The 9,163-nt window shown below is 38.6% G+C and overlaps 1 pseudogene; it reads right to left on the bottom strand.

The window, feature by feature from the left end:
• Window positions 1-5,406: 5,406 nt before the first annotated feature.
• On the bottom strand, window positions 5,407-5,818 carry LOC120596585 (60S ribosomal protein L32-like; annotated as a pseudogene).
• Between the last annotated feature and the right edge of the window lie 3,345 nt (window positions 5,819-9,163).

Below are 9,163 nucleotides of genomic sequence, written 5' to 3'. Positions count from 1 at the left end.
AAAATAAAAGACCTATATTGATTAATGATTAAAGAAGTTGAATCTACAATTAAAAATCTCTGTTCTCCCCAACTCCATCTCTCCCTCCTCCACAAAAAAACGCTGCAGGCCCAGATGGCTTTATTGGCAATTTTTTCCTGAATATTCAAGGAAGAATTAATACTCTTTTAGAGAGGAAAGAAGAACCAATTCTAAATTAATTTTATAAGGCTAGCATAACCCTGATACCAAAACTACCAGGGTTATTATAAGAAAGGAATGTTATGGGCCATTAAGTCTTAAGAGTTTAGACACTAAAATCCTAAACAAAAAAAATTAGTAAATTGAATCCAGTGATAAATAAGAAAGATTATACATTATGACCAAGCGAAGTTTTATAAAGTTGCAAAATTGATTTAATACCCAGAAATCAACATAATTAACCAAATTAACAGTATAAAGAAGAAGGATCATAAGAATACCTTAATACATTTGGAAAGACTATTTGACAAAATTCTATGGTCATTCATGATAAAAAATCTTAGCAAACTAGAGTTAGAAGTAAACTTCCTTAACCTTATAAAGAGTACCTATAAAATAACTAAAGCTAACATTAAATAAATATTAAATTACTGAACCCTTTACCCCTAAGGCCAGAAATAAGACAAGGATGTCCACTACCACCATTTCTATTAAACATTTTCTTGGAGGATCTAGCAAGTACATTGAGCCAGAAAAAAAAAATTAAAAGATATAAAGACTGGAAAGGAAGATGCGACACTTTTTATTCACAGATGGTATAATTCTATATATATAGAAGTATCCAGCAATCTTGCTATTGGATTAAACCATTCAATATTGTTAAGATGTTAATTCTCCGCAGATTAATCTACAGATTTGATGCAACCCCAATCAAAATTCCAGTTAATTTTGTGTGTGTGGAAATGTATAATATTTATATTGAAATACAAATGATCTAGTACAACCAAGACAATCTTGAAGAAAAAGCACAAAAGTTGAAAGGTTTACCCTACTCAATTTCCAGATTTATTATGAAGCTACAGTGATTTAAAGTGTGTGATATTCACCTGAGGATAAGCAAATAAGTCAATAAACGAGAGAATCCAGAAATATACCCACATATATACAGTTACTTCATGTGCAATAAAAACACAATTACAAAAGGACAATATTTTTAATAACAGTGTATATCCATATCTATTACATAACCATATGGAAAAATTAACATCGCCTCTTACTTCATATCAAACACAAATTATTAATATGAGATTGATAGTAGACCTATATGTGAAGGGTGAAATAATAAAGCTTCTAGAAGAAACATAGGAGAATATTTCCATGAACTTGGATTAAGGAAAGTTAACTAAACAAAACACAAAAATATCAATAAATTGGGCATAATTAAAATTAAGAACTTTTGCTCATCAAAGGTCAGACACCCACAAGAGAGTAAAAAAGTAAGCCATAGCCTAGGAGAATATATCTGCAATGCACATATCTAACAAAATACTTGTACCCATATGTATAAAGGACTCCTAAAAATTAGCAGTATAATGGAGAAATATCTAAAAAAAAAAAAAAAAAAATGAGCAAAAGACTTGAATAGAAACCTCAGAAAAAAGAATATCCAAATAGCTAATAAGCAAATGAAAACTAATTGTAGCTAAAAAGCAAGTTAAAACCACAATGAGATAACCCATCAAAATGGGTTATACATCTATTAGAATGACTAAATTCATAGTCTGATGATACAAATTATTATTGAGTAGGATCAATCAACTGGAATTCTCATATACTGCTAGTGAGATTATAAATCCCTACAACTTCTAGGAAGCTATTTAGCATTTTATATTAAAGCTAAATATATAACTATCCTATTACCCAGCAATCCTACTCTAGGTATATACCCGAGAGGAATGAAGCCTGTGTCTGCTAGAAAAATGTTCATAGAAGATTTTTCGTAATAACTCCAAATTGGGAACAACCCAAATATCCTTCACCAAAAGAATAGGTAAATAAATTTAGGCCTATTCATACAATAAATGCTATATAGTAATTTTTTAAAAAATATCTAAAACAACAAGACAGAATCTCACAAATATTAGCTGAGCAAAAGAACACAGATATACAAAAAGTATACATTGTATGATTCCATTTACATGAAATTCAAGAAAATAGTGTACTTCATTTTATAGCAATTAATCTCAAATGTACACAAAAGTTGCACTTGTATAGTACACAAAGATAAAGTAATCTCTGTTCTTTAAATAAATGGACGTGATCAAAGGAATCAATTATATCAACCATCTGAACACAATGCCTTATAATCTAATCACTATCTAATGTGGGAGGCTGAGTAGGAGTGCGATGTTCTTAGAGATTTATAAAAAGCCAAAAAAAATAAGCCCCAGCAAACATTATATATCAGATCTCTGTGGTAGAATAATATTTTAAGATATTAACCACTGTGCCTGCACCCGGCCCCAGGATTTTCCCAGGGCTCTTCCTCCCACTCAACCTCAGTATACTCAGCCTCCGGGCAGGAGCAACGCAGCAAGAGGGAAAGAAGCCTTTGTAGTTCTAAAAGCCTACTCCACAGCAGGGACCAGAGCGAACACAGGGCATAGGACAAATGATTCCAAAGAATACATGACTCAGAGCCAGCCTTTTCCACCCTCAAAACTAGCTTTACACAATTTCCTGGATTGATGGGAGCAGAGGAGTGGAGGGAAGTATAACAAGCTAGGCCCCCAGAGAGGTGCCCTGTGCCTTGCCTGGTTGGGCTGTATCCTGGGAGTGGAAGTGGGGGATTGATAGAAACCCCAGAGAGGTTTTAAGGGTCCAAGGGCAGAGGACACATATTCTTGCTTTTAGCGCAGAACCTAAGGGGTGATAAACCTCTCCAATTTATCCTGCACTGGGCCAGAAATAGGAGCAATGAGTGAAAACGGTTACTTGCAGTATCTGGGTTGATGGGCCTGCAGTGGCGTCATAGAATTCCCTCTTGCTCCCAAGAAAAAAAGCAAGATGCAACAGAAAGTGGACCCAAGAGTGGGCTGAGAGAAGCAAGAAGAGCCACACTTAGAGAGGCCCAGAGGTCACAAGCAGGGATGAGATAATAGCACACGTGTGGAGCAAGGAGCAGATGCCAGCCTAGTAGATGGTTATCAGGATGCAGATGTCAAGCTGTGACTTGACTAAGCCTCCTGGAACTTAGATTCAACTTCAGAGAAAAGGAGGCCCCTGAATTAACCGAGATTGTTTCAGCCACCAGACAGGATGAAAGCTAAAATATGAATACAGTTACAGAAAAACAAAGTAAATTATTTTTCTTGCACAAGCGTGGTTTGTCCTGAGGTTTGTACACCTTATGCTTGTCTAGAGATCAAGCTTTTGGTTTAGTGTATTCTAATTCTCTGCTTATCAGACTCTCAACAAAAATTATCTGGAAACTCTGGGTTTCCCTGGTCAAAATCCAACCACTGCTTCCAGCTCTAGGACACTGTGAAGCCCAGAAGAATGGGCTTCACAGTGTCCTAGAAAGAAGAATTGCTCACTTTTGAGATATGTGGCAACAAAAAAGTATAAACATATAAGAATTCTCAGGTTTCCTCTCCCAAGTTCATTAAAATGGAATCTGCCTTTCCTGTTCCTCATTAATCATTTAGTGCCCTCTGAGAGGGATCTGCCTTTGTCAGAGAGGTTCTCCAGAGGGTTTTCTACAGCAGAACTGAGAGGCAAAGGGAAAAGTAAAGGAAGAAGGAAATGCCATTAAAGTCCTGGGGAAGGAGATTGTTGTTGTTGTTGGTAGAGTGTTTGCAGATGTTCAAGGTATGGAGCGAGTGGATGCAGAGGAAAAAGTAGCTTTACAAATTATTGCTATAGCCTTTACTATGTTTAAATAGTAAAAACTGCAGCTATTTTGACATTACTTTGAGATTATTGAAATTGTACCGCTGTTGGATCACAATGATATAGCAGGCAGAGTTCTTAACAGGAAGCAACAGTAAGCCATCCACTTTGGCAGATTTAAAGCTGAAATGACATTTATTAAAAGGATTTAGGGTAGCTCACAGAAATTGCAGGAAAGCAAAAGTGGGTTTGGGACTATTTATTTAGAAGGATCCTAAAACCTCACCACAGGTCTTTTTACAAGCGCTATCACATGGCCCAACTCAGTTCTCCTTTCCTTCACTGATTTTGGCCCCAAGTCTGGGGTGGGTGTGACTGAGAGGGTGAGTCTAGGTTATGCGCCTGAAATCTGGGAAGGTATGTAATTTTCAGCTTCTGCGGTGGGTGGTGGGATTTCTCTGACATATTGACCCAAAAAGGAGGAGGAATTTCTCCAGACATTAGGGGAGGTCATAGGGTGGGGAGCCAGGAGGATGGCACTTGTCTACCACTAGGATCAACTACCTCATAAGCCCTGACTATAGCATTAGGTTTTTTTCTTTAATGCTAATTAAAAATGCAGATTGTTTGTCTCTTCCTCTTGCTACTGAATCAGAATCTATGAGAATGAGGTCTTGGAACTGGCATTTATAAACCAGCATCCCAAGTGATTTTTATGTACCTCAAGCTTAATATATACCTCTATCAGTTTATAGGTATACTTGATAATCACTCTGAAAATCAGCATTTGTGAGAAGCCTTGTTGCCCTCCTATCCAGGAAGAAAGTGTAACTGTCCTTTGTAGGGTGTCCAGTCTTCTATGGCTTTAAAGTGTAACAAGCATTGGTTTGACTCCTAGTTCTGCTCTGTATAGCTGTGAGATTTAAAAAGTTACCTCATCTCTCTGAGCTTTACTTACTTCATCTGTAAAACAGGATAACAATAGTATGAACCTGTATTAATTGAGGTAGGACAGGCTATGCTACTGCAACAAACAGCCCTAAATCCTGATGGCTTAGTTAGTAAAAGTTTGCTTCTTATTCTATAGGTGGGTATAGATGGATAATTTTCCTGTATAGCTCTCTCTGAGCATCTGAGCTCCTTTCATTGGGCCCAGCTTGGAGTCCTTTGCTTGCAGTTGGGTACATGAAGAGAAAGCAAAAAAAGACTGTAGGAGGTCGGAAGGGGGCACATAGTTTCTGCCCACATTCTATCTGCCAGAAGTCTGTTGTATGACTAACCTGACTACAGAGGAAGCTGGGAAATGCTGGCAAACACACAGATTTGTCAGAACACCGATTGTTTCAAACACATCCACCTCATAGGGTTGTGAGGACTGAACGAGCAACTGAACCTCATAGGGTTGTGAGGACTGAACGAGCAACATGCAGATATTTTTTCATTCCATTTTAGCTAGATTTTCTTGGGTTTTGTTTCTGCTTTAAGGGAGGCAATGCCAGATGGCAGAGTTTTTATGGTTTTAGTTACCACAAATGAAGCATGCACATGAGCTGTCTATTCATTGTCTTCCCTGAGCAGCCTGGCATTGGGATTGGTGACTCTGATGGCCAGCTGACTGCTCTTTCCACAATGGCTTTGTGGTTCTTGGAGGAAACAGTTCTGAGCAGTTTCAGCACAGTAAGATCTGTTGCACATTAGCAGCACTTCTAGCTGCATGATGTTGTGAACCAAGAACTTTCTGGAAGCCACTGGGAAGCATGTGCTTTGTCTTCTCATTGTTCCCATAACCAATGCTGGGCATCACCGTGTGGCCCTTGAATCTTTTCTGCACCTTGTTGTTAATGACTGTGGTTTCTGCCAGTTACACTTAATGTTGGCATATCGGTCTTACTGGTGCTGGATGAACTTCCTGGTCCATTTTCGATGCTCTTGGGCTTAGGAGAGCTCTGAGGGCAACCATGACCCCAAATAGGAGATGGCTGCCACCTCTGTAGGCAGCACCCAGGAATAAGGACAGGAAGGTGATTTACTTGTTATTTTTTTTAAATAACAATAGATACAAAATTAATAGACGTTCATTATAGAAAAATTACATAGTACACATAAGCAAAAGAGTAAAATAAAAACTTCCTAAATTCTCATCACCTAAAGATAATAGCTACAAAAACTGAGCCTTTTATTTTTTTTACAAAAGTAAGATTTTGTTTTTCACATCAATTTAGAACATTTTTTTTTCTTTAACATGATATAGTACAGCCCGTTTGGGTTGTCATTACGTATACTTCCACTTCATCGTTTTCAGTAACTGTGTGGTAGTGAGTGTTACAGATGTACTATAGTGTTTTTTAAAAAACTTTGCCAATTGTTGGCAAAGTTTGATTGCTACCATAATCAACACTGCGATGAACATTTTATGCTAAATCTTTGCACATGTCCTTAGCTATTTCATTATTAACCTGGGGTTTCCCACTTACTTTAGCTCTCTGTGTTAGAGCTGAGCATACACAGCAGAGAACACATGGCTGGTCATGCTAGCCATTTAATCAACCATGCATATTGGAACCAGTGGAACAGGTTGGTTTTACTGCTATAAAAACCAGCCAACCCTAGCTCTGACTCTTAAAATTATTCCTCTTCCCTGGAGATTATGTGTGCACGTGCGTGTGCACGCACACACACACACACACACACACACACACACGTGCGCGCGCGCAGCCCCCAACTCAAACATCCTCTGGCATACATATTGAGGGAACTGCCTCATGCATTATCTCATATTTGTAAGAGAATAAACTGTCATCTTTGCCTGAGTCAAGAGGAGTCCCTGGTAGCATGGGGTGTTACTATTTATATAACATGTTTTATACATGCTAAGAGGTGCCAAATGTATTAAGTAGATGAGAGTAACTTGCACAATGATATAGGATCAAGATATAAAATTATTTAAAGTTTTTTTTTTGTTTGTACAATGAATCTTCTATTACATAAAATCTACAGATCAGCTTCCAAAGAGAATTTTCAAAAATAGGGCAAAAAACTTTTATAAGAACTATTCCTCTCCTGTCAGAGCTTTTCTTATTCTTACCCCTAGTTAAACAGGGCTCAGATAGAGGTCAGTAAAGCTCTGCAATGATTGTACCACCCTCTATTTTTAAAACGCCTCAGCTCCTTGGTTGCTTACACAGGATGATTTACATAAAATTTCCTTGTCCCACTGAGTCTGTCCCCAAACCTTCCTCTGCAGCTTTATCTCCTGCTTGTTTCTCCTTTCTTAATGATCCACTATGGATTATAATAGTTTATAATTAGTTTAAATGTCTGTCTCTCTCTCCTCATAACTTATCTTTTGAACCACAAGATCCTGTCCCTTTCCTCTGCCTACATCTAAGAACCTAGTAGCTGGCATACAGCAGGCAATAAATAAATCTTTGTCATTAATAATAGCTAACATATGATAAGAAATGCTAGCACTTATTATGTTCTAAGAGCTTTACATGTGTTATCTCCCTTAATCCTCACAACAATCCATGAGTTTGGTGCTATTATTATCCCCGTTACATGGATGAGGAAATTGAGGCTTGGAGGTTAAGCACCTTGCCCAGGATTGCAACAATCAGCAGATAGTAGGACTGGAATTTAAACCCAGCCAGTAAGGCTTCGAAATTCTGGTTCTGACCTACACTGAATAAAATTCATTATAGAATATAGTCGTGTTAACCATGTCATTGGGACAGAGACCACATGTGGGGAAGTAGTTCAGTTTTCTTGATAGGTGTAAAGGCTTCATAGACCAGCTACATCTATTTAAATTCTGTTTTCACCACTTAGTAGCCTTGTGAGTTTGGGGAAGTTACTTAAATTTTCTAAGCCTCTATTTTCTCATCTATAAAATGTGGATAAAAGTGGCCCCATCCTGATGAGATTATAGTGAACATTAAATAATATAATCCTTATTAAGTGTCTGGCATATCATAAGAGCTCAATAAATACTGTATTCACAAAGCTATTATTACCAGATCATAAGACTCATGCTTACTGCTATTTTCTGTCCTGGAGTGAATATTTCAAATGCTTTGGCAAAACAGGACAATCATTCCCCAGTCACCTGCTTTGCGCACAAGTCTGTACATGTGCGTGTATTGGTCACACTATATGAATATAAAATTACAAAGTTCCTAATCGACCTAGAAGGCCTCCCACAGTTTGCTCTGCACTAGCCATATGTGTTCTAGCTTTCCAGGGAAGCATCAAAGAGGGTTTCACAGTCACTATTGCACAATAACTCTCAGGGACCCTCTAATTCCAATATTCCAGGAGTCAAAGATTAAGGCCTCAGGTAGTCATGAAAACTTGGGAGTAGTGTAAGGATTGGAGGCAGCTCCATCCAGCACCCATCAGCTAATAAGATGTAGCATCAACCCCACAAGCCTGTTTGGGCTCAGCTTTCCAGAGACTAAATTCTCACTGGATTCTTCTCTCACCAAAGGAAGGTAGGTAAGATTTGCCCATGACCTCATATCTCCTTTTGTTTTATTTCTAGTAAGGTCTAGGCAGCTGTGCTCTGAAAATATAGCTCTGACTAGAAGAAATATGATCTCCTTTCTTTCATCACCAAAGCTCCAAGTTAAAGCCAAAAGTAAACTGAACTTCTGAAAAGGGAAGGGAGAAATCAGCTAGCACAATTCAGAAGGGTGCTGGGAGAAAGAGCAAGGCAGAGTAAACAGCACAAAAGTTTCTCAAAAATGAGGCGTCCCTGGGCAACGGCGACAACCAACACATGCAGAGCCTCCAGCTTGTACAAGCAGGGAGCTCAGCTCCTCTACCCCAAAGTCCAGCCTAACTCAGCCTTGAGTATTAGTCAGACTTTATTGATAAAGAAAGGATTTAGAGGACATTGTAGTCTGTCTGGGATCAGGTGAATTAGTCAAGGGTATGAGGCTCCAGACTGTTTCCTCTGTTTTTTTTTTTTTTTTTTCAGAGAAAGTGGTTGCTGAGAGGGGTGCATAGGCTCATAGAATGTTAGTGCTGGAAGGAATCTACCCAGTGGTGCCCCCTCATTTTACCTGAGGAGGAACTAAGGGTCAGAGTGAATCATTTGCCCAACGTCACAAAGTTCACCTGCGGCAGAACATGACTGCTAGTCCATCGTCCTATTCTGTCACCCTCATGATGACTCTTCCTGCCTCCTGCAGCTGACTCACCCATAGCCCTTTCATCCTACCCACTATTCATGCTTGTTATGATACAGGTTAATGTCGAAGCTGTAACACCCCTGGTGTGCTGCAGAGTGGAAAAGAGGATATATGACAGA

This window comes from Pteropus medius, unplaced genomic scaffold (genome assembly GCF_902729225.1).
Source record: "Pteropus medius unplaced genomic scaffold, Ma_sr-lr_union100, whole genome shotgun sequence".
NCBI lineage: Eukaryota > Metazoa > Chordata > Mammalia > Chiroptera > Pteropodidae > Pteropus > Pteropus medius.
The sequence above is the reverse complement of the archived record's forward strand: the minus strand, read 5'-3'. Positions and strand labels throughout refer to the sequence as shown.